We start from the raw sequence: 27,509 nt of genomic DNA on the forward strand, positions 1-27,509 counted from the left end.
AAGCAAAAGATATAACATTGTCTGGTAAAGTTTTTAGTGTATATAGAGGTAATACCTATGACCACCATAACAAAAAGGCAGCGGAGTAGACTGACTTACATGGCTTTAAGGCTTCTACATTTCACTTGAAGGGTTAATACATTAACTCTTTACATTAAGTAGACTGTGAATGGTTAGGTATACATATTGTAATCCCTAGAGCCATCACTAGAAAAATAATATAAAGAGATATAGTACAAAACCAATAAATAAAATGGAATATTTAAAAAAATTCAAACATCTGAAAGAAGGCAAGAAAAGGAAAGAGAAAAAATAAAAGAGATGGGAGAGACAGAAAATAAATAATAAAATAGTAGACCTGAATCCTACTGCATCAATAATTATAGTAAATGTAAATGGTCTAAACAACCAATTACAAGACAAAGATTGTGAGAATGGGCATAAAAGTAGGAGTCAGCTATATTCTGTCTACAAAATATCCACTGTAAATATAAGGACATAGATTAAAAGTGAAAGAATGGAAAAAATATATTATGCAAACCTGAAAAAAAAAAGCCGGAGGGGCTACATTAATACCAATAAAGCAGACTTCAGAACAAGGAATACTCTGGGGGATAAAAGACATTATATAATAAAAGGGTCAATTAGCCAAGAAGATGCAACAATCCTAAATATGTATGCACCTAACAATAGAGTTTCAAAATACATGAGGAAAAAGTGATAGAAATAAAAAGAAAAAAACAGACCAACCCAGAACTACAGTTGGAGACTACAACACTCTTCTCTCAGTAACCAATAGAAAAAGTAGGCAAAAAAATCAGTACAGACCTGAACAACAAACAAATGAACCTAATCAACATCTTTAAAACACTCTAACCTACAACAGTAGAATACACAATCTTTTTCAAGTGCACATGACACACTTGCCAAGAGAGACCATATTCTGGGCCATAGAACATGTCTTAATAAATGCAAAAAAATTTGAAATCATACAAAGTATATTCTCTAACCATAAAAAAAAATAAGCTAGAAATCAACAGCAGAGAGATACTTGACAATACCAAGCAGTGATGGGTATACAGAGTAACCGGAACTCTCATTCATTCCTAGTGGGAACACACATGGTAGAGCCATTTTGGAAAACAGTTTGGCAGTTTCTTATAATGTTAAATATACACTTAACATAAGACTCAGCAATCTCACACTTTGTATTTATCCAAGAGAAATGAAAACTTATGTTCACATAAAAATTGTACATAAATGTTTATAGTGACTTATTCATAATCATCAAAACCTAGAAATACCCGTATGTCATTCAACTGATGAACAGATAAACTATAGAATACTACTCAGCAATAAAAAAGAGTGAATAACTGATACATGTGTTAAAAGATAATCTGAGGCATATTTAGACTTTTAAGAGTTTGAGCAAAAATCAAGTCAAATCAAGTCAAATCAAGTAGAGCCAAACAGGAAGTGGTTAGGAGTGCTCCACCAACAGGAGCTAGTGACGAGACTTTTATAGAGAAGTGAAAGCAAAGCAAGGACATTATTTGATTGACTATAGAGTTGCCTTATTTTGGAAAGCCTAGCTAGCTGGCTGTTTGTGACTAGCTGTCCTTAGGTTTTGATTTATTACCTTTGAGGCATTTATAGACTCAGGTTTTGGTTTGCTTATATAGGCTGCCAAGGCATTAAAGCTGCTTCAGTCTAATGGCCGCCTAATTTAACACATGCGACATATGGATGAATCTCAAATGTATTAGGTTAAAAGAAAAAAACCAGACTCAAAAGACTACATAATCTATGATTCCACAGATCTGATATATAGAAGGCAAAAGCATAGGACTAGAAATCCAAGTAGTGTTTGCAAGGGGTTGGGGTCGATTTATAAAGGAGCTGCATGAGGGAATTTGGGGGAGTAACGGAATTGTTCTTTATCTTGATTGTAGGGGTGGTTTATTGGACTATATGTTTGTCTAAACTCATAGAACTGTATATGAAAAAGAGTGAATTTTACCGTACGTAAAATTTTAAAAGTAAATTTGATATTTTCAAAAAGATAAAATAAAGAGCAATGAACTTCTTATCTTCTCAGGTCACTTGAGGAGAGATTTTTTTCCATGTTTTCTGCCTATGGTCAGTCATCAAAACATGAATCAAAACCAAGCTAATTAAGCCTTGTTTATTCTGTTAACTCTGGGTGATTTGCCACAGAAGAGGAATATGCCAATCATCAAAATCCACAGATAATCCTAAAGCACAGTTTGAGCTTCTCTTCACAGTCTATGAGCTAATACTCAATCCCTTTTTCCAGAATTGCCAAGGAGGCTTGATTGAGTTTCAGCATCATTTCCAGACCTCCCTAGGTGGAGCCATTAATAATCAGTGAAATGGCCCAAAAAGAGAGCACTGAAAGGCACATGAGTTTCAAAAATCTGCTAACTACATCATCAATTTCTGAACGACTGAGAATTGAATACAAAGTTCACGGTACCACCCTCCGTGTCTCACACACCTACCACACTCTGAAGCAGAAATCAACCTCATAACAACAAGCTCATGATATTGTGTAACCCTAAGGAGGCAAGGATGAGGCTGGCTCCGTCTGGAGCCGAGCTGATTGTCACCATCAATCTGCATAGTCAGGAACGTCTGTACTCAGAGCCTCTGACAACCAGTTTCAGTTTAGACTTGTTCTCAAGTGAAGCTGGTGATTATTTTTATCTCCTAATGTTATAGTTTAACTAATTCACTAATGATTAAGACAATTTTAAAAATTGAGCAAGCCTCACTAGCTAAATGGCTGTTGCACTTTAGTTAACATGCAAAGGGTGTCAGCAGCCTGCAGTTAGCTAATAATGCGTTATAATTAATAGTACTTAGGAAAAGTGTCCTGTCAGCGGGAGCCCTGAGGTTGTTTTCCTAATGTTCCAAGATGATCTCCATCAGGCATTTTCTGTTTCATTAGATAAACGACTGGTACTGTCCCTCTTTTGATTCTCCTAATTCTAAAAGTAACTTGGGTTCTGATTCAAAAAACTCACAGAATTTTCTTCATTAGCATTTTCTTGAACTGACACCTGGGGTGCTATGATGGTAAAAGTTAATAACGACCTTCTTATTTACTCACTTCCAATTCTGCCTTGCAAAGCACATCTATCTCAGCAGGAGGGCTTCGACAAGCAAAACCCAGGGAAATCAGGACAATGATTCATCCACCCCAGTATGGATATCTTCATTTGCTTGTACTATCTCATGCTCTTCTCACTGTTTTTTTAAATTTTTTATTTCCCTGTGTATAGGATCTGCTTTGTTCTATTATTCTTAATTGGTGATAAAAGGTGTATTTTCTTTTTTTTTTTTTAAGATTTTTAAATTTTCCTTTTTATTTCCAAAGCCCCTGGTACATAGTTGTATATTTTTAGTTGTGAGTCCTTCTAGTTGTGGCATCTGGGACACCGCCTCAGCATGGCTTGATGAGAGGTGCCATGTCCGTGCCCTGGATCCAAACCGGTGAAGCCCTGGGCCGCCAAGGCGGAGCAAGAGAACTTAACCACTTGGCCACGGGGCTGGCCCCAAAGGCGTATTTTCTATGTAGGGAAAAAAACTGGATGTCCTACACCATTAACTATTAGATCACCTAACATCACTTTGCTGGAATAAGAAACAAGTGATGATGGTTTCTGAGACCAGAGCAGTGCAAGGAAAATAACAGCAAATCATAGTGTAAAAATATGGCCAAAGACCCATCCTCACCTCCTACATCACTATTACTGTCAAATAAGAACATACATAGAGATAATTTTGGAAATTCAGTGCCCGTTCCCAGATTCCCCTTCCTATCTCTGCCGTCTTCCATGGCCCACCCACATTCTGGGGCAGTGGCAGAAGAGGGATGAAAGAGGTACTTGTCCCTCCTACCACACTTTGCAAAAGCAGAAAGTGTCTAACTCACGTAAATATGATAGAACTATCAGAAGGAAAAAATGTGAGATGAGTTACATACACTGTGAAGCAAGAATCATTGTTCTATTGGTTCTGCGATCACATAAAATTTCATTTTTCATCAAGTTACAAATCAGATACAAAGAAAACCTCTAATAACTTTGGCATTGGGTCACATGGAGGAGAGTCTAGTTGTGTAGTCTGTGTTGTGCGGTAGAGTGTTCTATGAATGTCAATGGGTCAATCTGGTTGATAGGGTTGTTCAGTTCTCCTATTTCCTTATTAACGATTTTTTCCTTTAGTTGTTCTCTGATCACTCAGAGAGAGGTATTAAAATATCCAACTGGAACTGGATTCGCCTAGTTGTGTAACCTGTGTCACCGTCATACATACTCTTTCCCAACATTTTCACCATTCTAAACTCTACTATTATTATGATCACCATTTTAAAAATGAAGAAACTGAGGCACAGGGACGTCAAGTAAATTGTACAAGGCCACTCAACTAGTAAACAGTAGAGCAGGATTCAAACTGAGGTAGTTTGACTTGAAAGTCCCTGATCTTCACTCCCATGATCTGCTGTATCCTGTCTCATCTGAATTTCAAGAGCAGGTAAAATGAGGTCATGACTTTATCTGCCCTTTCCAAGGTGTTTGCAGCACAAGCCAGCTTCGAGGGTTGCTCAAACACCATCCTGCCCTCCACCCTCTCCCACCTCCACCCCTACTCAACACGATGTTATCCTCCCTTCAAGGAGCATTGGAGGGGACACTCTGAGGGTGTGTTTTAGCAGTGTCAGCTTTCAACGGGTCAGAAGGTAAGGGTCCTTGCTTCGGCATGAAGAGCTTTGGGGTTCTCTCTCTTTCCAGCTTCTCTTGGTTCTTAGCTACTATAGCTTTGTTCTCTTCCAGGATGCTAGTGTGGATAGGTCTGAGCCCTGCCTTGAGAGGGGCCCCTTGTTCTGGAGAGGCCTTGAGATGAGGAGACAAAGCCAACATTGCTCTGGGGTTTGGCCATTCACCTGTCCTTGCTTCTTTTTTTTTTTTTTAAAGATTGGCACCTGAGCTAACAACTGTTGTCTTTTGTTTATCTGCTTTTTCTCCCCAAGTCCCCCCAGTACAAATTGTATATTTTAATTGTGGTTCCTTCTAGTTGTGGCATGTGGGAAGCCACCTCAGCATGGCCTGATGAGTGCTGCCATGTCCACGCCCAAGATCCAAACCAGTGAAACCCTGGGCCGCCGAAGTGGAGCACGTGAACTTAACAATTCGGCCATGGGGCCGGCCCCCTGTCCTTGCTTCTTTTTGTTAACAGTGTAGTAAGATCTCAAAGGTCAAGTATGGAGTGTGGGCTTTGAGGAAGGGGCAATGAAGACCTAGTTGGACTTGGCCTTAGGCTAGAAAGGCAAAAGGAGTCCTCCTGGTTCACTTACAGTTCACCTAGTTTAGCAACACCAGGATGTGTCACAGGAGTTGGGGTCAAAATTATACAGGAATGAGCAACGTATATTCTCCTGGATATGGCTTCTGTGTATACATCTCTTACAGAGACTGTAATGGTGGGCCTCTGGCCACCTCCGTTTCCATTAGAGAAAAACTCACACCATAAGATTCTCCATAGAGAATGGAATAACCACTTCTAAACCTAAGAATTGTAAATTCCCATTCAGAACATGGGTGAAGAACTGTTCTGCTGTACGCCCAGGGGATTTTTTTTCCAAATCCGAGGGCCCTTCCAGTTTAGTTTAGGGCAAACCTTGGATTCAACACAGTGCAAGCGGAAATCTCATCAAAGGACAGTGCGTTTGACATCCTGAAAGCAACAGATGACCCACTACTCTCTTTAGTTGACTGAGGAAGAACTACAAGATCTAAATTCCAAATACAAGGCTGATATCCAGACCCTTTGGAAGACCAGCTCCCAAAGGCACCCAGACAAACCCAGCAAAGTTGTGTTTATCTTGCTGCATTTACCGCAGTCATGGTCTGACCTCAGCCTTGTGGGCTCAGCGAGTCAGTCCCATAGGGTCCCAGAGCTGCCTGAATTCATGGATGCAGCACATGTGGACATAAAGAACACAGACTCTGGAGCCAAACTACGACAGTCTGAATCTCGGCTCCACCTTTATTAGCTGCAAGTTACTTAACTTCCCTGTGCCTCAGTTTCCACATTTAAAAAATGATGATAATAATAGTAGCTACCTTCTAGGGTTGTTATGAAAATTAAATGAATTAATATTTGAATAACGTTAAGACCAGTGTCTGGCACATAGCACATGTGAGAGTTATTACAAAACTAATAAGAGACTGGCCATAATACCAGATTGGTAAATTATTTTACAGTGAGAAAACAGAGTTGTCAAGTGACCTAAATACTCATGTTGACCTGACCTGGCCCAAAGGGGAGCGAAAGCAACATGGTTCTTAATGAGCATGGAATGTTAGCAAGCAAGGGGAGTCATTATGATTTAAGTATCTAGTAGCATTAGGCTCTGAGATTGTTTCAGATTGGAACATTCCTACTATAGATATGTTAGTATAGTTATCAGGCCCGTATTGTGGGCCTGGGGGGTCATTTGGTCTGCACTGATCTGTTGTAGCAGTTGCGATAGTAAAAATAATAATAGGGGGCTGGCCTGGTGGCATAGTGGTTAAGTTCGCATGCTCCACTTCAGCAGCCTAGGGTTTGCCAGTTTGGATCCTGGGCGCAGACCTACACACCACTCATCAAGCCATGCTAAGGCAGCATCCCACACAGAGGCTCTAGAAGGACTTACAACTATGATATACAACTATGTACTGGGGTTTGGGGGAGAAAAAAAAAGAGAAAGATTGGCAACAGATGTTAGCTCAGGGCCAATCTTCCTCACCAAAAAGAACCTTAAAAACATCTAAATAATAATAATAATAATAATAATAATAATGTTACAACAAAGTTATAATAGTAATTTGATAAGCGCTTACTATATCTTTTACAAAGACAAATATTCTCTCATTTATTCCGTACAACACTCCTGCAAAGTATACACTATCACAAATGGGGAAACCAAGATTGAGAGAGATACATGTGGTCCCTCTGGGATTTTGCCTTTGCAGTTTCCTTGCCTGGAACACACATTTGCCAGATGCCTGGGTCACTCCTATACATCCTTTAACACTCAGTGCTAATGTCCCCTACTCTAGAAAGCAGGCCCTAACTCCCTTCCTGGAGCCTCCTCTGGGCTAGGCACCCTCCCTCTCTGCATCACCCCTGAAAAGCACTCACTACATCATATTAAAACGTTCTCAGCTGTCTCTTCCACCAGAGCAGGCTGCACCTTGTTATGAGTACATCTTCTTTCTTCCCAGAGGTGTTCAATATCTGGCAGAAATGATTATTCAGTAGAATGAATATAGTGCCTGGTACCGAGTAAGTACTCAGATTCTTTGGGAATCACAAATTAGATGGTGGTAAAGCCTTTAAGTATCAAATCGGTGACTGAACTAAGAACCCTTTAAGGTCCCTTCCAGTCCTGAGACACTGCAGTTTTGAGACTCAGATTTGAGCCTGGGTGGCTGGTAGATGATGTTGACCTTCACTGAGAAAAGAGAAGTGGTTTCAAAAGGTTAAGGAAGTCAGTTCTGAGTTCAAATGAGCCAAAGAAATTGCCCCTTCAAAGTTGGTAAACTCATCTAAAAGTAGAGGAGCCAAACATTTTTTAAATGAAAAAACCCCCTACAACGTATTATAACACTATCCCACATGACACCACTTATAATTTTCAAATGTAAATCTCTACATAGTTCTCTGGTATTATAATAGTTTGACCCTAGAAATAATCCAACTTGAGTAATATCCTCAAAGAATGAACTGCTCAGTTATACAACAGATTATATCTTGAAGGACATAAAAATACCATACAAGAAGAGATAAGAGACTGGGCGTCGGGTCAGTCTCTTCCTGTTTCCAAATGGCCACTGCAGCAGTAGCAGTGGGCTCCTGCTAGGCTCCATTCAAAGACTTGATGTACTGTTGGCCTCTCTTGGTTATAACTGTGACCTTCACCAAGGTGACTCACGCAGTAGTCATTCTTTTCTGTCATCTAAAGGTTTCATGAATTGTAAATCCATTCAAAACTGATAAGCATACATCAGTCCCCACTTAAACTCTGTTTCAAAGCATAGTTGTTTGCATTAGTCCAAAATCTGTCAGAAACCCTTCACACTAGGAAACCCATGGTAAGAATCTCAGTTGTAAGAATATTTATTTCACTTAAGTCTTGGTAACAAGCTTAACAAAATGTAGCATAGTTCCTTTTGTCTTGTTTTTAAGGTCTCTTCATTGTAGGAGAAATATTTCGAAGAATCTCTGATAGAAGGCTGGTTTTGATTGCCAATGTCATAATCTAAATTTCACCACTAATATTGACTGACTGATGTACCGAAGGAGCGTGGTCACTGATTCTCTGTCACAGAGCCAAGTTTAATCTGAGCATGGTGGGAATACTGATCCCTTTGTGGAATTCAGTGCAAGATAATGTGCTCATGTGCTGACGTAAATCTGTAATTTCAAGTTGGGTTTGCCAATGACAGTGTCACTACAGTACAAAATCAAAGTTTAATGTGTCTGTGTTCACATGCTTTCCAAATGCATTTCAGAGTCCACTTGTAGTATAGATAAGCTCTGAAATCTGCTATTTTGGATTTTATCCAAACCATGAAAGTGTGTGGTTATTTTAACTTGTGAAAATTGCCCCTCCTGAGGCAGTCCATTTCTTTTAGACAGCTCTAAAAGTTGGACAATCCTTCATTAAATTGAACTGGAATCTGCCTCCCTGAAATTGCTTCCATTTTTTCAGGTAGGAACATTTTCCAGGTAAAAGCTACAGGGGCCCAATCTCAGCCTATCATGAAGAATGATTTTCTAACAATCCAAATGTTTCAGTGGACAGTGAGTTCCCTATCAACATGACCACTGCATGAATGAGTATACATGAACTGCATGTATACTGTGTGTCAGACATTCTTTTAAGTGCATTCTCTATATTAAATCGTCTATCACAACAGCACTTTTAAGTAGATACTACTATTATCCAATTTTACAGATGAAACAGGCACATGGATTTTAAGCAACCTGCCCAAAATAACACATGCAGATAGTAAATGAGGAGAGCCAGGACTCAAATCCAGGTGGTCTAAATCCACTGACCATACTGCAAAGCTCTATGCTATTGGATCAATTACCACTTGATACAGAGAATTCCAGCAGCAAATGAGGTTTGAACTAAATGACGTTTTAAGTCATTTCCAACTATGAGAATGCATGGCACAGGGAATTCTCATGCAATGAGAACACTTTCCCCTTAACCACCCCTCCTCCAGAGTCTAAAATAATTACCTCTCTCATGTGCTCCCTTGGATGCTTACAATTCCTCTATAACGACACTTATCTAACTTTTCATCATTACTTATTGTGTTTCTCCCATATAAAACTAAACTGCTCCAGAACAAGGACCACCTCTATCTTCTTCATCATTGTATCCTGAGTACCTAGCACACGGCCTGGCACAGAGTTGGCAGTCAATAAATATTTGTTGGATAAATGAATGAAAGATATAATGAACCAAGGGTAACATCCCACAGTTCTGCAATTTAAATTTTGGCAAATCTCACTGCAGAACTAGAATCTAGAATGAAGTCTAGACGAAAACAGATGAACACACATTAAAAGATAAGAGTCTTTAAAAAGCATATCTATTTATGCTTATTGTATGTTGCTTACTAAAACAATACAAATATTTAACAACAGGAAATTGTTAAATAAATTACGATCTGTTCACCCAGTGGAACATTGGACCTCTATTAAAAATGACACTGAAAAGATTTATGGAGTCATATCGGCATCATGGCAGCATGAGATGCTTCCTTTGTTGCTCCTCTTCAATCTACAACTAGTGGGATGTTTATAACTCAACAAAGTTCCCTCTGCTCAGCACACCAGGATGCCAGAGGGATCCACACATTGTACATCTGATGATAGGAGGATTGGAATACATAGAGGATGTGGAACCATGGGAACAGTGGAGGTGGTGCCCATGACCCTGGCCCCCAGCCACGACGGCTGAGCCTGCAGCACCAGTGAATCTGGTAGCAGTGGCAGAGGCGGGGCTCATAACCACAGCCCCTCAGTGATGTTGTTGCCCAGAAATCTGTGCTCCCTCCCCCAGCTGCAGCTGTGCTTATACCCCCAGAGAACCCAATGGCAGCAGCAGAGGCAGCACATATAACTGTGGTGCCTGGCTGCAGCAGCACCCATAGCCACAGGGGATCAAGCAGCAGCAGCAGCGGGGCCCTCAACCCTGGCTCCCTAGCTGCAGTGGTGCCCATGACCCTGGCCCTCCTGTCCACAGCAATGATGCCTGTGAACCTAGCAACCTTGGATGCAGTGTAGGCACCTGCAACCCCAGCTCCCCCTACCCTCCATCTCCCTCTGCCACAGGGGCAGTGCCTGCAACCCAGGCAACACTGGACACAGTGGAATCACCTGCCATCCTGGTGACCCTGGTGGTGACTCTTGCATCCACAGTGGCACCAGCAGCAGCAAGGTGCCAGCACCTCTGGAGGCCCAAGCAGTGACAATAAGGGCACCAGTGACATCTCTGACAGAGGGAGTAGAGGGTGAAAAGTGCCTGCTCACAAATATGGCCAGAGGCAGCTCACATAAGAGAAACCAAAAACTCATGCGATAGCACCACCTAGAGGAAAACAAAAGAAAGGTCTCTAATTACCAATCTATTGAATTGTTAGAATCAAAGTAAATAAAGCTTTACATAAATAAGAAAGGTGTTTGCAACTTCAAATGCACCAGTAGAGGAAGAACTCACCATGCACCGTGAAAAACCATGGTAACATAGTATCACAAAAAGAAAATGACAATTCTCCAAAAACCAAACAACGTAATGGAAGATTGTGATGTGACAGAGAATTCAAAATAGCTGTCATGAAGAAACTCAACAAAGCTAAAAAAAAATCAGAAGGGCAGTTCAACAAACTCATGAATAAAATTAATGAACAGAAGTAGTACTTTACCAGAGACTGAAACTCTAAAAAAGAACCAAACAGAAATTCTGGAGCTGAAGAACTCAATAAATGAGATGAAGAATGCATTAGAAATCTTTGGAAATAGAGCAGACCACAAGAAGAGAGAATTATCGAGAATTATTAGCTCAAAGATAGAAATCTAGAAATGATTCAGGTGGAAGAAGAGAGAGAACTAAGATTTTTTAAAAATAAAGAAACTCTAAGATAACTATCCAACTTCATTAGAAAAGGCAACATAAGGATAATGGATATCCCAGAAGGAGAAGAGAGGGAGAAGGAAGCAGACAGCTTATTCAAAGAAATAATGGCTAAGAACTTCCCAAACCTGAGGAAGAAACTAGATATACAAATCAACAAAGATAACAGAACACCTAATTATCTCAATCCAAAAAGGCCTTCTCCAAGATACATTATATTAAACTGTCAAAAGTCAATGAGAAAGAAAGAATTTTAAAGGCAACCAGGGAGAAAAAACCAGTATCCTACAAAAGAACCCCCATTAGGTTATCAGAAGATTTCTCAGCAGAAACTCTACAGGCCAGGAGTGAACGAAATGTATTTGGGGGCCAGCCTGTGGATGCAGCAATTAAGTTCGCACATTCTGCTTCAGCAGCCTAGGGTTCACCAGTTCAGATCCCAGGTGCAGCCCCAGCATCACTTATCAAGTCATGCCATGACAGGCGTCCCACATATAAATTAGAGGAAGATGGGCACAGATGTTAGCTCAGGGCCAGTCTTCTTCAGCAAAAAAGAGGAGGATTGACAGCACATGTTAGCTCAGGGCCAATCTTCCTCAAAAAAAAAAAATTTAAAGACAAAAACTGCTAGTCAAGAATACTCTATCCAGCAAAGTTATCTTTCAGATATGAAGAAGAAATAAAGACTTTTCCAGACAAACAAAAGCTGAGAGATTCACCACCACTAGACCCACCTTACAAAAAATGCTGAAAGGAGCTCTTCTACCTGAAACAAAAGGCAAAAAGTACACAAAACTTTGAGTAAGGAGTAAATAGATGGACAGAACCAGGAAATTGCAACTCTATTTCAGAATAGGGTGTTAAGCAATTATAGCATAAAGGTTAAAGGGAAAAAACATTAAAATTAACTATACTTCAATTTGGTAACAAACTCACAACAGAAAAAGGAATAATTTGTGACAATAAAAACACAAAAGGGGAGGAGAAAAAGGACAGAACTTGTACAGGCAAATGAAGATAAGATGCTATCAGCAGAAAAAGGAGCATTTTATCTGTGAGATGTTTTATATAAACCTCATGGTAACCACAAAATAAAAATCTAGAGCAGAGACACAAAACACAAAAAAAGAGGAAGCTGAGAAAAACAGCATAGAAACCCACCAAACTACTATGGTAGACAGAAACACAAGAGAAAAGAAACAGTGCAGACAGAGCAATCAGAAAACAAAAGATAAAATGGCAGTAGTAAGTCTTTGTATATCTATTATCGCCCTAACTGTAAATGGATGGAACTCAGCAGTCAAAAGGCACAGAGAGGCTGGCTGGATTAAAAAATATACTGCCTTTCAAGAGACTCATCTTAGCTCTAAAGACAAGCATAGCCTCAAACAGGAGGGATGATACTCCAAACAAATGGTAGCCAAAATAAAGCAGGTGTAGCCATACTTAGACAAAATAGAGCCAAAAAGGATAACAAGAGACAAATATGGACATTATATAATGAAAAAGGGAACAATCTATCAAGAAGACATAATAGTTATTAAAACATATGCACCAAACGTAGGAGTACCAGAATACATCAAGCAATTACTAGCAGACCTAAAGGAAGAAATTGACAGTAACACAAATAAAAGTAGTGGTCTTTAACACCCCACTTACATCAGTGACTAGATCATCCTGACAGAAAGTTGACAAAGAAACATTGGCCTTAAATGACAGATTAGACCAGATGGACTTAATAGATACATACAGAACTATCCATCCAAAAGCAGAAGAATACAAATTTGTCTCAAGTGGATGTGGAACATTCTCAAGGAGAGTCCATATGTTGAGATATAAACCAAGTCTCAATAAATTTAACAATACTGAAATCCTATTAACTGTCTTTTCTGACTACAATGGTATGAAACCAAAAATCAAGTACAAGAAGAAAGCTGGGAAAATCACAAATATGTGGAGATTAAACAACATGCTGCTGAACAACTACTGTTCAATGAAGGAATCTAAAGAGAAATGAAAAACTACCTGTAGGGGGCTGGCCCCATGGCCGAGTGGTTAAGTTCGCGTGCTCCGCTGCAGGCGGCCCAGTGTTTTGTTGGTTCAAATCCTGGGCATGGACAAGGCACTGCTCATCAAGCCACACTGAGGCAGCATCCCACATGCCACAACTAGAAGGATCCACAATGAAGATTATACAACTATGTACTGGGGGGCTTTGGGGAGAAAAAGGAAAAAAATAAAATCTTTAAAAAAAAAAAACTACTTGGAGACAAATGAAAATGAAAATACAACATACCAAAATCTATGGGATGCAGCAAAAGTGGTACTAAGAGGGAAGTTTATAGCAATAAAGGCCTACCTCAAGAAACAAGAAAAATCTCAAATAAACAATCTAAATTTACACCTAAAGGAACTAGAAAAAGGAGAAAACGTGAAGCCCAAAGTCAGTAGAAGGAAGGCAATAATTAAAATCAGAGCAGAAATAAATAAAATAGAGACTAAAAAGATACAGAAAAGATCAATGACACTAACACCTGGTTCTTTGAAAAGATAAACAAAACTGACAACCTTTGGCTAGAGTCACTAACAAAACAAGAGAGAAGGCTCAAATAAATAAAATAAAAAATGAAAGAGGAGGGGCTGCCCGGTTGCACAGTGGTTAAGTTCATACGTTCCACTTCTCAGCGACCTGGGGTTCGCCAGTTCGGATCCCAGGTGCAGACATGGCACTGCTTGGCAAAACCCATGCTGTGGTAGGTGTCCCACGTATAAAGTAGCGGAAGATGGGCACAGATGTTAGCTCAGGGCCAATCTTCCTCAGCAAAAAGAAGAGGATTGGCAGTAGTTAGCTCAGGGCTAATCTTCCTCAAAAAAAAAAAAAAAGAAAAAAAGAAAGAGGAGAAGTTGCAATGGATATCACAGAAATACAAAGGATCACAAGAGACTACTATGAACAGCTACATGCCATCAAATTGGATAATCTAGAAGAAATGCATTAATTCTTGGAATCATACAACATTCCAAGACTAAATCATAAAGAAATAGAAAATCTGAATAGACTGATGAATAGTAAGGAGATTGAAACAGGAATCAAAAAAAGGAGATTGAAACAGGAATCAAAAACCTCCCAAAAAACAAAAGTCCAGGACCAGACAGCTTCACTAGTAAATTCTACCAAACATTCAAAGAAGATTTAATACCTATCCTTAAACTCTTCCAAAAAATTGAAGAGGAGAGAATGCTTCCTAAATCATTTTACGAGGCCAACATTACCCTGATAACAAAATCAGACAAGGACAACACACATACATAAACAAAATTACAGGCCATTATTTCTGATGAACATACATGCAAAAATCCTCAGTAAAACATTAGCAAGCCAAATGCAACAATACATTAAAAGGATCGCACACCATGATCATGTGGGATTTATTCCAGGGATGCAAGGATGATTCAACATCCACAAATCAACCAATGTGATACGTTAACAAAGTGAAGGATAAAAACCATATGATCACAGCACAACCGGAAGGACCTACAACTAGAACATACAACTATGTACTGGGGGCTTTGGGGGTGGAAAGGAGGAGAAGAAAGAGGGGAAGGGGGAGTGGAAGAGGAGGAGGAGAAGAAGAAAAAAACCATATGATCCTCTCAATAGATGCAGAAAAGGCATTTGATAAAATTCAACACCCGTTTATGATAAAAACTCTAAATAAAATGGGTATAGAAAGAAAGTCACTTGGCATATTAAAGACTACATCTGACATACACACAGCTAACATCATACTCAATGGTTAAAAACTAAAAGCTTTTCACCTAAGATTAGGAAGAAGACAAGTGCCCACTGTCACTACTTTTATTCAACACAGTATTAGTCGTAGTCCTAGTCCTAGTCAGAGCAACTAGGCAAGAAAAAGAAATAAATGGCATTCAAATTGGAAAAAAAGAAGCAAAACTGTCACTATTTACAGATGATGAAAACCCTAATGACTCCACAAAAAAAGAATTAGAAATGATAAACAAATACAGTAAAGTTGCAGGGTACAAAATCAATATATAAAAATCTCTTGCGTTCTGTACACTAACAATGAACTATCAGAAAGAGAAATTAAGAAAACAATTTCACTGACAATCTCAACAAAAAGAATAAAATACCTTGGAATAAATTTAACTGAGGAGGTTAAAGACTTGTACACTGAAAACTGTACATTGTTGAAAGAAACTGAAGAAAATAGAAAGAAATGAAAAAATATTCCATACTCATGAATTGGAAGAATTAACACTGTTAAAATGTCCATATTACCTAAAGCAATCTACAGATTCAATGCAATCCCTATCAAAATCCGGATGGCATTTTTCACAGAAAGAAAACAAAAAGTCCTAAAATTTGTATGGAACCACAAAAGATCCCCAATAGCCAAAGAACTCTTGAGAAAAAAGAACAAAGCCAGAAGCATCACATTTCCTGATTTCAAAACATACTACAAAGCTATAGTAATCAGAACAGTATGGTATTGGCAGAAAAAACAGACACAGATCAATGGAACAGAATTGAGAGCCCAGAAATAAACCCACACATATATGGACAACTAATTTACAGCAAAGGAGCCAAGAACATACAACAGAGCAAGTAAAGTCTCTTCAATAAATGGTGCTGGGAAAACTGGACAGCCACATGCAAAAGAATGAAACTAGACCACTATCTTACACCATACACAAAAATTAACTCAAGTGGATTAAAGACTTGAATCTAAGTCCTGAAACCATAAAACACATAGAAGAAAACATAGGCCAAGCCCCAGTGGACTAGTGGTTAAGTTTGGTGTGCTCTGCTTCAATGGCCTGCATTCAGTTTCCAGGCGCAGACTTACACCACTCGTATGTCAATGGCCGTGTTGTGGTGGCAGCTCAAATACAGAAAGAGGAAGATTGGCAGCAGATGTTAGCTCAGGGCCAATCTTCTTCAGACCAAAAAAAGAAAGAAAGAAAGAAAAAGGGAACATAGGCCATAAGATCCTTGACATTGGTCTTAGCAATGTTTGTGTGGATTTGACTCCAACGGCAAGAGAAACAAAAGCAAAAATAAATGAGACTACATCAAACTAAAAAGCTTCTGCACAGCAAAGGAAACCATCAAAAAACGAAAAGACAACGCACTGAATGGGAGAAGATATTTGGAAACCATATATCTGATAAGCAGTTAATATCCAAAATGTATAAATAACTCACTCAACTCAACAAGAAAAAAAGCAAATAACCTGATTAAAAAATGGGCAGAAAAGGGCCGGCCCAGTGGTGTACTGGTTAAGTTCGCACACTCTGCTTCAGTGGTCCAGGGTTTGCTAGTTCGGATCCCACGCGTGGACCTATGTACTGCTTAGCAAGCCATGCTGTGACAGGTGTTTCACAAATAAAGTAGAGGAAGACGGGTACAGATGTTAGCTCAGGGCCAATCTTCCTCAGCAAAAAGAGGAAGATTGGTGGTGGATGTTAGCTCAGGGCTAATTTCCTCAAAAAAAAAACCCAAAAAACAAACAAAAACACAAGTAGAGGATTTGAAAAGTAAATTTTCCAAAGAAGACATACAGATGGCCAACAGGCAAATGAAAAGATGTTCAACATACTAATTATTAGGGGGATGCAAATCAAAATCACAATGAAATATCACCTCACACCTGTTAGAATGGGTATTGTCAAAAAGCCAAGAAATAACAAGTGCTGGAGAGAATGCAGAGAAAAAGGAATCCCTCGTACACTGGCGGTGGGAATGTAAATTGGTGCAGCCACTATGGAAAACAGTATCGAGACTTCTCAAAAAATTAAGACTAGAACCACCATATGATTCAACTATTCCACTTCTGGGTATTTATCCAAAGAATATGAAAACACTAATTTGAAAAGATATATGCATTCCTAAGCTCACTGCAGCATCATTCACAACAGCCAAGATATGGAAACAACTTAAATGTCCATTGACAGATGAATGGATAAAGAAGATGTGGCATATATATATATATATATATATATACAATGTAATGTTAGTCATAAAAAAGATGAAATCTTGCCATTTGCAACAACATGGATGGACCTTATGGGTATTATGCTAAGTGAAATAAGTCAGAGAAAGACAAATATTATATGATCTCACTCATATGTGGAAGATAAATAAATGAACAAAACAAAACAAAAAGAAATTCACAGATATAGACAATAGATTTGTGGTAACCAAAGGAGAAAGGGGTTGCAGGGTGGGTGAAATGGGTAAAGGGGGTCAATTGTATGGTGACAGATGGAAACTAGACTTTTGGTGGTGAGCAAGCTGTAGTGTATATAGATGCTGAATTATAATGTTGTACATCTGAAATCTATATAATGTTATAAACCAATGTTACCTAAATAAAAATGATGCTGAAAAATAGTAGTTAATGACTTAGAAACACATTCTCAGTATATTAACTTAAAAAAATTAACCAATAAACACATTTTTTTGGGTTGTGAAAAAGGAAAGGAGAAAAATATATTGTATATACATATAAACATTAGTGAAAAGATGTGTTATAATCCTAAATAGCAATAATGTTTTTCTCTGTTTTAGAATTACAAATTTTTGTTTTTTACAGATGAAGGGTTTTTTTCTATTTTCTACAACGAACAAGTATTACACTTAGAAAGAGGAAAAATAAAGGGAGTATTAGGGGTTTTTTTGCTAAATACAAATGAATTGCGAGTATAAAATAACTAGGAAGGAATGGTGCAGCTTTTACCCATGTGCTCAATTACCTCTTTTTCCCAATACTTTAGTTGAAATACAGTATATGGGCAAGTGTAAGGGGAAAAGGTGGCTCTTGGGAAATATTTTTTTTTTCAAAGTGGAAACAATAGCACACCCAAACTTAACTAACATGTTCAGAGGCCACTGTGCTAGTATGAATCTCTGCATGGTTTTGTCATTCTCCACTCATCAAAACAATGCACTAACTCCCACGAAGTGATTTAAACAACCAACCAACCAATAACAAATCCTTCATAATAACAAGTGCTACTAAAAAGAAAAACTGGTTGTAGAAATGGAAAAGGGTAAACAGGTGTAAGGCAGTGATGTTTCTTGGGCTAGAACTACATATTTTATAGGGCAAATGACATACAAAAATTCCAGGTAGAAACAGTTTTTCTAGGTGTTTTCTTTAGATCTTCCTATATTTTCCCTCCAATAACCAGATTTGGCAATTTCTGAAAAATGTTATGCAAAGATTCCAACTTCTTACTTTTTTCCCCAGACATAACAAGAAAGAAAGGATGGAAACAGAGAGAGGAGTAGGGTAAGAGAGAAGGCAAAAGGTGGTAAGCAGTGCTGGCTGCTGGCTCTGGTAAAAGAAATCAATTGTCAACTGATACAGTGAGGGTCAGAAAATATTTTTTAAAGAGAGGAGGGGAGGATGTGTGGAGGATGTGCCTGTGAATCACTGAAAACTGGCCATCCTTCCATCTATTTGTGGGGAGGGCTGGAGTTTGATGGCTAAGATCGGGAGAAGGAACAGAGAGTGGTAGGAGTGACATTTCAGATGAGAGCATGGGGTAATTAGAGTGTAAACAGCTCTATCTCTCTACACCTCGGCATCATATGAACAATAACCTGGCAACCATTTATCATTATTACAAGACCTCCCTAACAAGCCACAGAAACTCTCTGCATTAGAAAAAACAATATTTAGTAAAACCTCCTTCTCAAAAGAACTTGTTTCTATCTGGCCATGCATTTACAAAAAAACTAAAGCATTTTTTAAAAGAGAGAGCTATGGCTGGTAAAAGGCAATTCCTTGGAGGAAAAAAATCGCTATTGAGAGGGATAACATTAAGTACATAGTAAGTAAAACATCTGAAGATATTGTGCACCCTAAGAAATGGTGCCTAGATATCCAGCTGATGTGAATATGAGGTATACTTGGAGTCAATCTGTGTGTCCAGAGAGTGTCCTTGGGACTGCACTATAACCACAGATATGTATAATTTAATCAAATATGTGCAAACAGACAGCTCGAGGCTTGGATGTGGCTACAAGAGATCTTGTCAGAGCATGTAAGATATATATTAAGAACTACATACAACAAAATGGATGAATCCCACAGGCTAGTGTAGGGTGAAAGAAACCAGATACAAAAAAGCCCATACTGTATAATCCATTTACATGATACTCTAAAATAGGCAAAAACAAATCTATGTGTCACAATTCAGAACAGTGGGTTTTGGGGGAGCAGGATGATGGGGTGAGATTTTGACCAAGGGAACAAAAGGGAAGCCACTATACTGCTAATAATGTTCTCCATCTGGATCATAGCAATATAAAGTGTACCCATTTGTAAAAATTCATTGATTTCTTAATCTGTATGTGAGACTTTAGCAAGGGAAAAAAAGAGAGAAAGATATTTTAAGTATTATATAGCACGTCTCAAAAGAGAGACACTGTATTTGGCAGCCTAAATTATTCTGGTTACCAGAGAGGCCCACCCTGTTGGGAGATGGGTGTAGTGCCGGTATTCTTATGGCCTTCGTGACATTTTTGTCAGGATCATTCCTTTCCCTTTTCTCAGTCTCCTTGGCAGCCTTCAAAATACACATTCAATCTCCTGGGAAGGTTAGCACAACTAGAGCCAGAGGGAGTTGGGCCCTCATCACACTCACCAGCTTTGGGAACTTGGGCATGTTCTCCATGCCTTGGTTCCCTCATCTGCAAACGAAATGCTAAAATGTAAAGCACCTGACACGTTGACATTTTAATAAATGTTCACTCATTATCTCCAGTTTCGCTTCCCAGGAAGGAAAGTGTCTTTGGGGTAATAAACACAAAATATTTGGGAAACTAGTAAGTACTCTCCTCCTCTGAATAATACTTCAGCATTATTGTGTGTAGCTATCCTCAGAGCTGATCCTCTACTGGAGAGACTGGAAGGATCCCATCTCTAAGCTGTACAAAGCTGAGGCCAGACACCACTGTGGAAAAGGCAGCTAGCTTGTGAGACCCCAATAGAGCAATCTGCCTTCCATCGCCTCCTCTTTCCATTGGCAACAGCTGATGGACAAGTTTTTTTTGAGCAACTGATGCTTCTTTCAATCTGATCTTATAGTGTGTTTCTACCATACTACCTCCCTGGCCCTTTGTGCAAATAGTTCCCCAGAACCCATTATGAGCCTGCCCTACTGGGGCCAGGGCAAAGCAATTTACACCCTCTACACATTCCCAACACTTAGCTTACCTGGGAGCCTTCCATAGAGCTCATCGGGCCATTTGAATTCGTATATTCAAAGATGACATTCTGATGATAAATTCTGGCATTTTTTGTGATCTGAAATAAGAATAGAGTGACCAGCAGTTCCTGCGAATGTGGTTGACAGTCTGCTCTTGAAAATTATCTACAGCCACTGTGGCCCAAATTACTGATTACTGTTTGCCACAGACAGGGGTGGTGTGGCTTGGACAGTGCCAGGCCACTGCGGATTGCTGCATGCCAGGCGGCTCTCTACCGCTCTCATTTCCCAGCTGCCAATGTCAACTACAGCCAAAGCACCACTTAGCTCTTGGCACCAGCATCTTTTATTTTCGCCTGGTGTGGCCTAGATGCTTCAGCTGGAGACAATAGCACTAATAACGCCCTTCATTTAAGACAGTGGTTCTCAACCCTGTCTGCACATTAGAATGAACTGTGAGGCTTACAAAACAATTACCTATGCCTGGCTCCACTTCCTCCAACCTCCCCACCTCTTCCCCCACCCCAGAGATTCTGGTTCAATTGTTCAGGGATGAACCTAGTCATGGTTACGTTTTAAAAGTTCCTCAGGTCAATCTAATGTGCAGGTTGGTTTCAGAACTACTGATTTAAGAAGTCTGAAAGGATATACACCAAAGTATGAATACAGGGTCTATCTGGGTATGATGTTACATATAAATTCTATTCTCTTTTTTGTTGTTTTTCTTATTTTTTATTGCAATTTTTAAAATTTTGTTTTATTATTTTTATTGTAGTAACACTGGATTATAACATTATATAACTTTCAGGTGTACATCATAATATATTTCGAACTCTGTATAGATTATGTCATGTTCACCACCCAAAAACTAATTACACTCCATCACCACAGACGTGTGCATAATCACCCCTTTTGCCCCCCTCCCTCCCCCCTTCCCCTCTGGTAACCACTAATCCAATCTCTGTTGCTGTGTGTTTGTCGTTTTTATCTTCTACTTATGAGTGAAATGGTATGGTATTTGACTTTCTCACTCTAACTTGTTCCACTTCGCCTAACACCCACAATGTCCATCCACGTAGTCACAAATGGCTGGATTTCATCATTTTTTATGGCTGAGAAGTATTCCATCGTGTATATATACCACATCTTCATTATCCATTCGTCCCTTGATGGGCACCTAGGTTGCTTCCAAGTCTTGGTTATTGTGAATAATGCTGTGATGAACATAGGGGTGCATGTATCTTTATCCATTTGTGTTTTCAAGTTCTTTGGACAAATACCCAGCAACAGAATAGCCGGATCATATGGAAGGGTCTAGTCTTAATTTTCTGAGGAAACTCCATACTGTTTTCCACAGTGGCTGCACCAGTTTGCACTCCCACCAGCAGCATATGAGGGTTCCCTTCTCCCCACATCCTCTCCAACACTTGTTGTTTCCTGTCTTGTTAATTATAGCCATTCTGACCGGAGTGAGGTGATACCTCATTGTAGTTTTGATTTGCATTTCCCTGATAGTTAATGATGTTCAACATCTTTTCAAGTGCCTGTTGGCCATCCATATATCTTCTTTTGAGAAATCTCTGTTCAGATCTTTTGCCCATTTTTTAATTCGGTTGTTGGTTTTTTTTTTGTTCAGATGTGTGAGTTCTTTGTATATTTTGGATATTAACCCCTTATCTGATATATGGTTTGCAAATATCTTCTCCCAATTGTTAGGTTGTATTTACATTTTGTTGATGGTTTCCTTTGCTGTGCAGATGATTTTTAGTTTGATGTAGTCCCACTGTTCATTTTTTTCTTTTATTTCCCTTGCCCGGTCAGACATGCTACTTGAAAATATGCTGTTAACACTGATGTCAAAGAGCGTACCGCCTGTTTTCCTCTAGAAGTTTCATGGTTTCATGTCTTACATTCAAGTCTTTAATCCATTTTGAGTTGATTTTTGTGCATGATGTAAGATAATGGTCTACTTTCATTCTTTGGTATGTGGCTGTCCAGTTTTCCTGGAACCAATTATTGAAGAAACTCTCCTTTCTCCATTGTATGCTCTTGGCTCCCTTGTCGAATATTAGCTGTCCATAAATGTGTGGGTTTATTTCTCGGCTCTTGATTCTGTTCCATTGATCTATGTGTCTGTTTTTGTGCCAGTACCATGCTGTTTTGGTTACTATGGCTTTGTAATATATTTTGAAATCAGGGAGTGTGATACCTCCAGCTTTGTTCTTTTTTCTCAGAGATCCTTTGTCTATTTGGGGTCTTTTGTTGTTCCATATAAATTTTAGGATTCTTTGTTCTAGTTCTGTGAAAATTGTTGTTGGAACTTTGATAGGGATGGCATTGAATCTATAGATTGCTTTAGGAAGCACAGACATTTAAACTATGTTAATTCTTCCAATCCAGGAGCACAGAATATCTTTCCATTTCTTTGTGTCTTCTTCGATTTCTTTCAACAATGTTTTATAGTTTTTGGTGTACAGACCTTTCACCTCTTTGATTAAGTTTATTCCTAGGTATTTTATTCTTTTTGTTGCAACTGTAAATGGGATTGTATTCTTAATTTCTCTTTCTGCTGCTTCGTTGTTAGTGCATAGAAATGTAACCGATTTTTGTATGTTGATTTTGTTTTCTGTGACTTAACTGTATTCATTTATTATTTCTAAAAGTTTTTTAGTGGATTCTTTAGGATTTTCTATATATAAAATCATGTCGTCAGCATAGGGTTTTCTATATATAAAATCATGTCGTCAGCAAAGAGTGACAGTTTCATTTCTTCTTTTCCAATATGGATCCCTTTTATTTCTTTTTCTTGCCTGATTGCTCTGGCTAGGACTTCCAAGACTATGTTAAATAAGAGTGGTGAAAGTGGGCATCCTTGTCTGGTTCCTGTTCTTAGAGGGATAGCTTTCAGTTTTTCTCCATTGAGAATGATATTTGCTGTGGGTTTGTCATATATGGCCTTTATTACCTTGAGGGGTTTTCCTTCTATACCCATTTTATTTAGAGTTTTTATCATAAATGGATGCTGTATCTTGTCAAATGCTTTCTCTGCATCTATTGAGATGATCCTGTGATTTTTATTCTTTATTTTGTTAATGTGGTGTATCACGTTGACAGACTTGTGGATGTTGAACCATCCCTGCATCCCTGGAATGAAAACCACTTGATCATGATGTATGATCTTTTTAATGTATTGTTGTATTCAACTTGGTAGTATTTTGTTGAGGATTTTTCCATCGATGTTCATCAGTGATATTGGCCTGTAATTTTCTTTTTTGTGTTGTTCTTGTTTGGTTTTGGTATCAAGGATAATGTTGCCTTCGTAGAATGAGTTAGGAAGCCTCCTCTCCTCTTCAATTTTTTGGAACAGTTTGAGAAGATGGGTATTAAGTCTTCTTTGATTGTCTGGTAGAATTCACCAGGGAAGCCATCTGATCCTGGACTTTTAGTTTTGGGGAGGTTTTTGATTGCTGTTTCCATCTCCTTACTGGGGATTGGTCTATTCAAATTCTCTACTTCCTCTTGGTCCAGTTTTGGAAGGTTGTATGATTCTAAGAATTTATCCATTTCTTCTAGATTATCCAATTTGTTGGTGTATAGCTTTTCATAGTATTCTCTTATAATCTCTTGTATTTCTGAGGTGTCAGTTGTAATTTCTCCTCTTTCATTTCTGATTTTATTTACTTGAGCCTTCTCTCTTTTTTTCTTGGTGAGTCTAGATAAAGGTTTGTCAATTTTGTTTATTTTTTCAAAGAACCAGCCTTGGTTTAATTTTTCCTGTTGTCTTTTTAGTTTCTATTTCATCTATTTCTGCTCTGATTTTTATTATTTCCTTCCTTCTGCTGATTTGGGGCTTTGTTTGTTCTTCTTTTTCCAGTTCCTTTAGGTGCACTGTTAGATTGTTTATTTGGGGTTTTTCTTGTTCACAGGTAGGCCTGAATTGCTATAAAATTCCCTCTTAGAACCACTGTTGCTGTATCCCATATATTTCAGCATGTCATATTTTAATTTTCATTTGTCTCCAGGTATTTTTTTTATTTCTTCATTGAGCCAATCATTGTTCAGTAGCATTTTGTTTAATCTCCACATTTTTGTGGCTTTTCTGATTTTCTTCCTGTGGTTGATTTCTAGTTTCACACCTTTGTGGTCAGAAAAGATGCTTGGTATTATTTCAATCTTCTTAAATTTATTGAGACTTGTTTTGTGGTCTAATATGTGATCAATCCCAGAGAATGTTCCACGTGCATTTGAAAAGAATGCGTATCCTGCAGTTTTTGGATGGAATGTTCTATATATACCTACTAAGTCCATCTGGTCTAATGTGTCTTTTAAGGCCAATGCTTCCTTATTTATCTTCTGTTTGGATGATCTATCCATTGGTGTGAGTGGAGTGTTAAAGTCCTCTACTATTATTGTGTTACTGTCTATTTCTCCTTCTATGTCTCTTAATAATTGATTTATATATTTAGGTGCTCCTATGTTGCATGCATAGGTATTTACAAGTGTTATATCTTCTTGTTGGATTGTTCTCTTTATCATTATGTAGTGCCTGTCTTTGTCTCTTGTTACATTTTTTGTTTTAAAGTCTATTTTGTCTGATGTAAGTATTGCTATCCCTGCTTTCTTTTCTTTGCCATTTGCATGGAGTACCTTATTCCATCTTTTCACTTTCAGTTTGTGAGTGTCTTTAGGTCTGAAGTGTGTCTCGTGTATGCAGCATATATATGGTCTCATTTTTTTATACAGTTGGCCACCCTATGCCTTTTGATTGGAGCATTTAGTCCATTGACGTTTAAAGTAGCTATTGATAAATATGCATTTATTGCCATTTGGTTACCTTTTTTTCGGGGTGTTTTAGTAGTTCTCTGTTCCTTTCTTCTCTTGATCTCTCCCCTTGTGGTTTGATGGCTTTCTTTACAATGTTTGACTTCTTTCCTCTTACTTATTTATTTATTATAGGTTTCGGGTTTGTGATTACCACAAGGTTCCTATATAATATTCTATGTACATAGCAATCTATATTGAATTGATAGTTTCTTTAGCTTGATCTCTTTCTAAAAGCTCTACTCTTTTACTTCCCTCCTCCCAAATTTTATGTTTTTGAAATCATATCTAATGTTTTATTTTGTATGTGTCTATCCATTACACTCTTATCTTTGAAATAGGTAATTTTAGTACTTTCGTCTTTTAACCTTCACATTATCTTCATAGGTAGTTGATCTGCTACCTTTACTGTATTTTTGCCTTTACCAGTGATTTTATTGCCTGGTGTTTTTTGTTTTTTGTGTTTTTTTGATAATTTTCTTATGCCTATTTGTGGTCTTCTCTTTCCTACTTAAATAAGTCCCTTCAGCATTTCTTGTAGAACTGGTTTCTTGGTGATAAACTCCTTTAATTTTTGCCTGTCTGGGAAGCTCTTTATCTCTCCTTCCATTCTGAATGATAACTTTGCTGGATAGAGTATTCTTGGCTGTAGGTTTTTTCCTTTCAGTAATTTAAATAACTCACGCCACTCTCTTCTAGCCTATAGGATTTCAGCTAAGAAGTCCACCTCGTGGGCTTCCCTTTGTATGTCACTTGTTGCCTTTCTTTTGCCACTTTTAGGATTGTCTCTTTATCTTTAATTTTGGACATTTTATTTATAATCTGTTGGCCTCTTTGGGTTTATCTTGTTTGGTTCTCTCTGTGCTGCCTTATAGCCGCCCCTGATGCAGGAAGGGTTAATAATCACTGGAAAAGGCTTGCCAACAAACTGTGACCCGGAGGTGAGAAGGCCGGTTAGCCAATGACAGGTAAGACCTCCAGGGGGAGGCAACCTAAGCCAGGCATTGGTCGCCCAGGGGCACAGATGGAGACACAATATCGGAAGCAGGAGGGGCCGTTGCCTAGGAGGCCTTGCATGCTCTGAGATAAAATATACGAGTACAGCAATAACATGATAATATCAAAACAGAGGCCAAGGGAGGGCTCCTTGAGAAATCACTAAGAATTCTTGGCATTCGGTAATTACATTGTCCAGAACACCTGTGTATGTTTAACAGCTGTAAGCTATGTATATATTGAAACAATGGTTATAATAAACTCAGAGTGGCCATCAGCCCTCTCTGCATCTATCCTGATGTGTACGTTGGATTGCGACACCGACACTGCCTATACTTGGATGTCTGCTTCCTTTCTTAGGTTAGGAAAGTTTTCAGCTATCATTTCTTCCAAAAGATTCTGTGACTCTTTGTCTCTCTCTTCTCCTTCTGGGACACCTATAATACGAATGTTAGTGCACTTGACATTGTCACAGAGCTCCCTTGGACTGTTCTCATTCTTTTTAATTCTTTTATCTGTTCAGCTTGGTGATTTCCTCTCTTTCGTCTGGCTCACTGATCAGTTCTTCTGTATCATCTATTCTGCTATTGAGTCCCTCTAGTGAATTTTTCATTTCCAGCATTGTATTCTTCATTTCTGATTGGTTCTTTTCTATATTTTCCAATTCTTTGTTGACGTCCTCACTATGTTCATCCAGTCTTCTCTCAATATCAGTGAGCATGCTTATGAGTTTTTGTTTGAACTATTTGTCAGGTAGATTGCTTATTTATGTTTCATTTAGTTCTTTTTCTGGGGTTTTGTCCTGTTCCCTTGCTTGGAATGTATTCCTTTGCTTCCTCGTTATGCCTCTTTCTCTGTGCTTATATCTATAAATCAGGTGAGTCAGCTCTGTCTGCCGATCTTGGATAAATGGTCTTTTGTAAGAGATGCCTTTTGAGGCCTGGCAGTGTGCTTCTCTCTCATCACCAGTCCAAATGTTCCAGGAGCAACCCTTGTGTGAGCTTATTGTGTCCTTCTGCTGTGGCAAGGTTACTCTTACTGCAGTACCCAGGGAGTCTAGGCTTTCCTTCCCTGGCTGGCTGTTTGTAAATCAGGTTTGGGGAGCCCTAGCTCCATTGGCTACAAGGTCTAATAGCACACTCCTGTTACAGTTTTCCTGTTACTTGAGTAGGCACCCACTATAGCTTGTTGCTAGGCTCAGGGGCTTACAGTTGTTGTAGGC

The sequence above is a fragment of the Equus asinus genome, chromosome 5, assembly GCF_041296235.1.
Source record: "Equus asinus isolate D_3611 breed Donkey chromosome 5, EquAss-T2T_v2, whole genome shotgun sequence".
In the NCBI taxonomy this organism is placed as follows: Eukaryota; Metazoa; Chordata; class Mammalia; order Perissodactyla; family Equidae; genus Equus; species Equus asinus.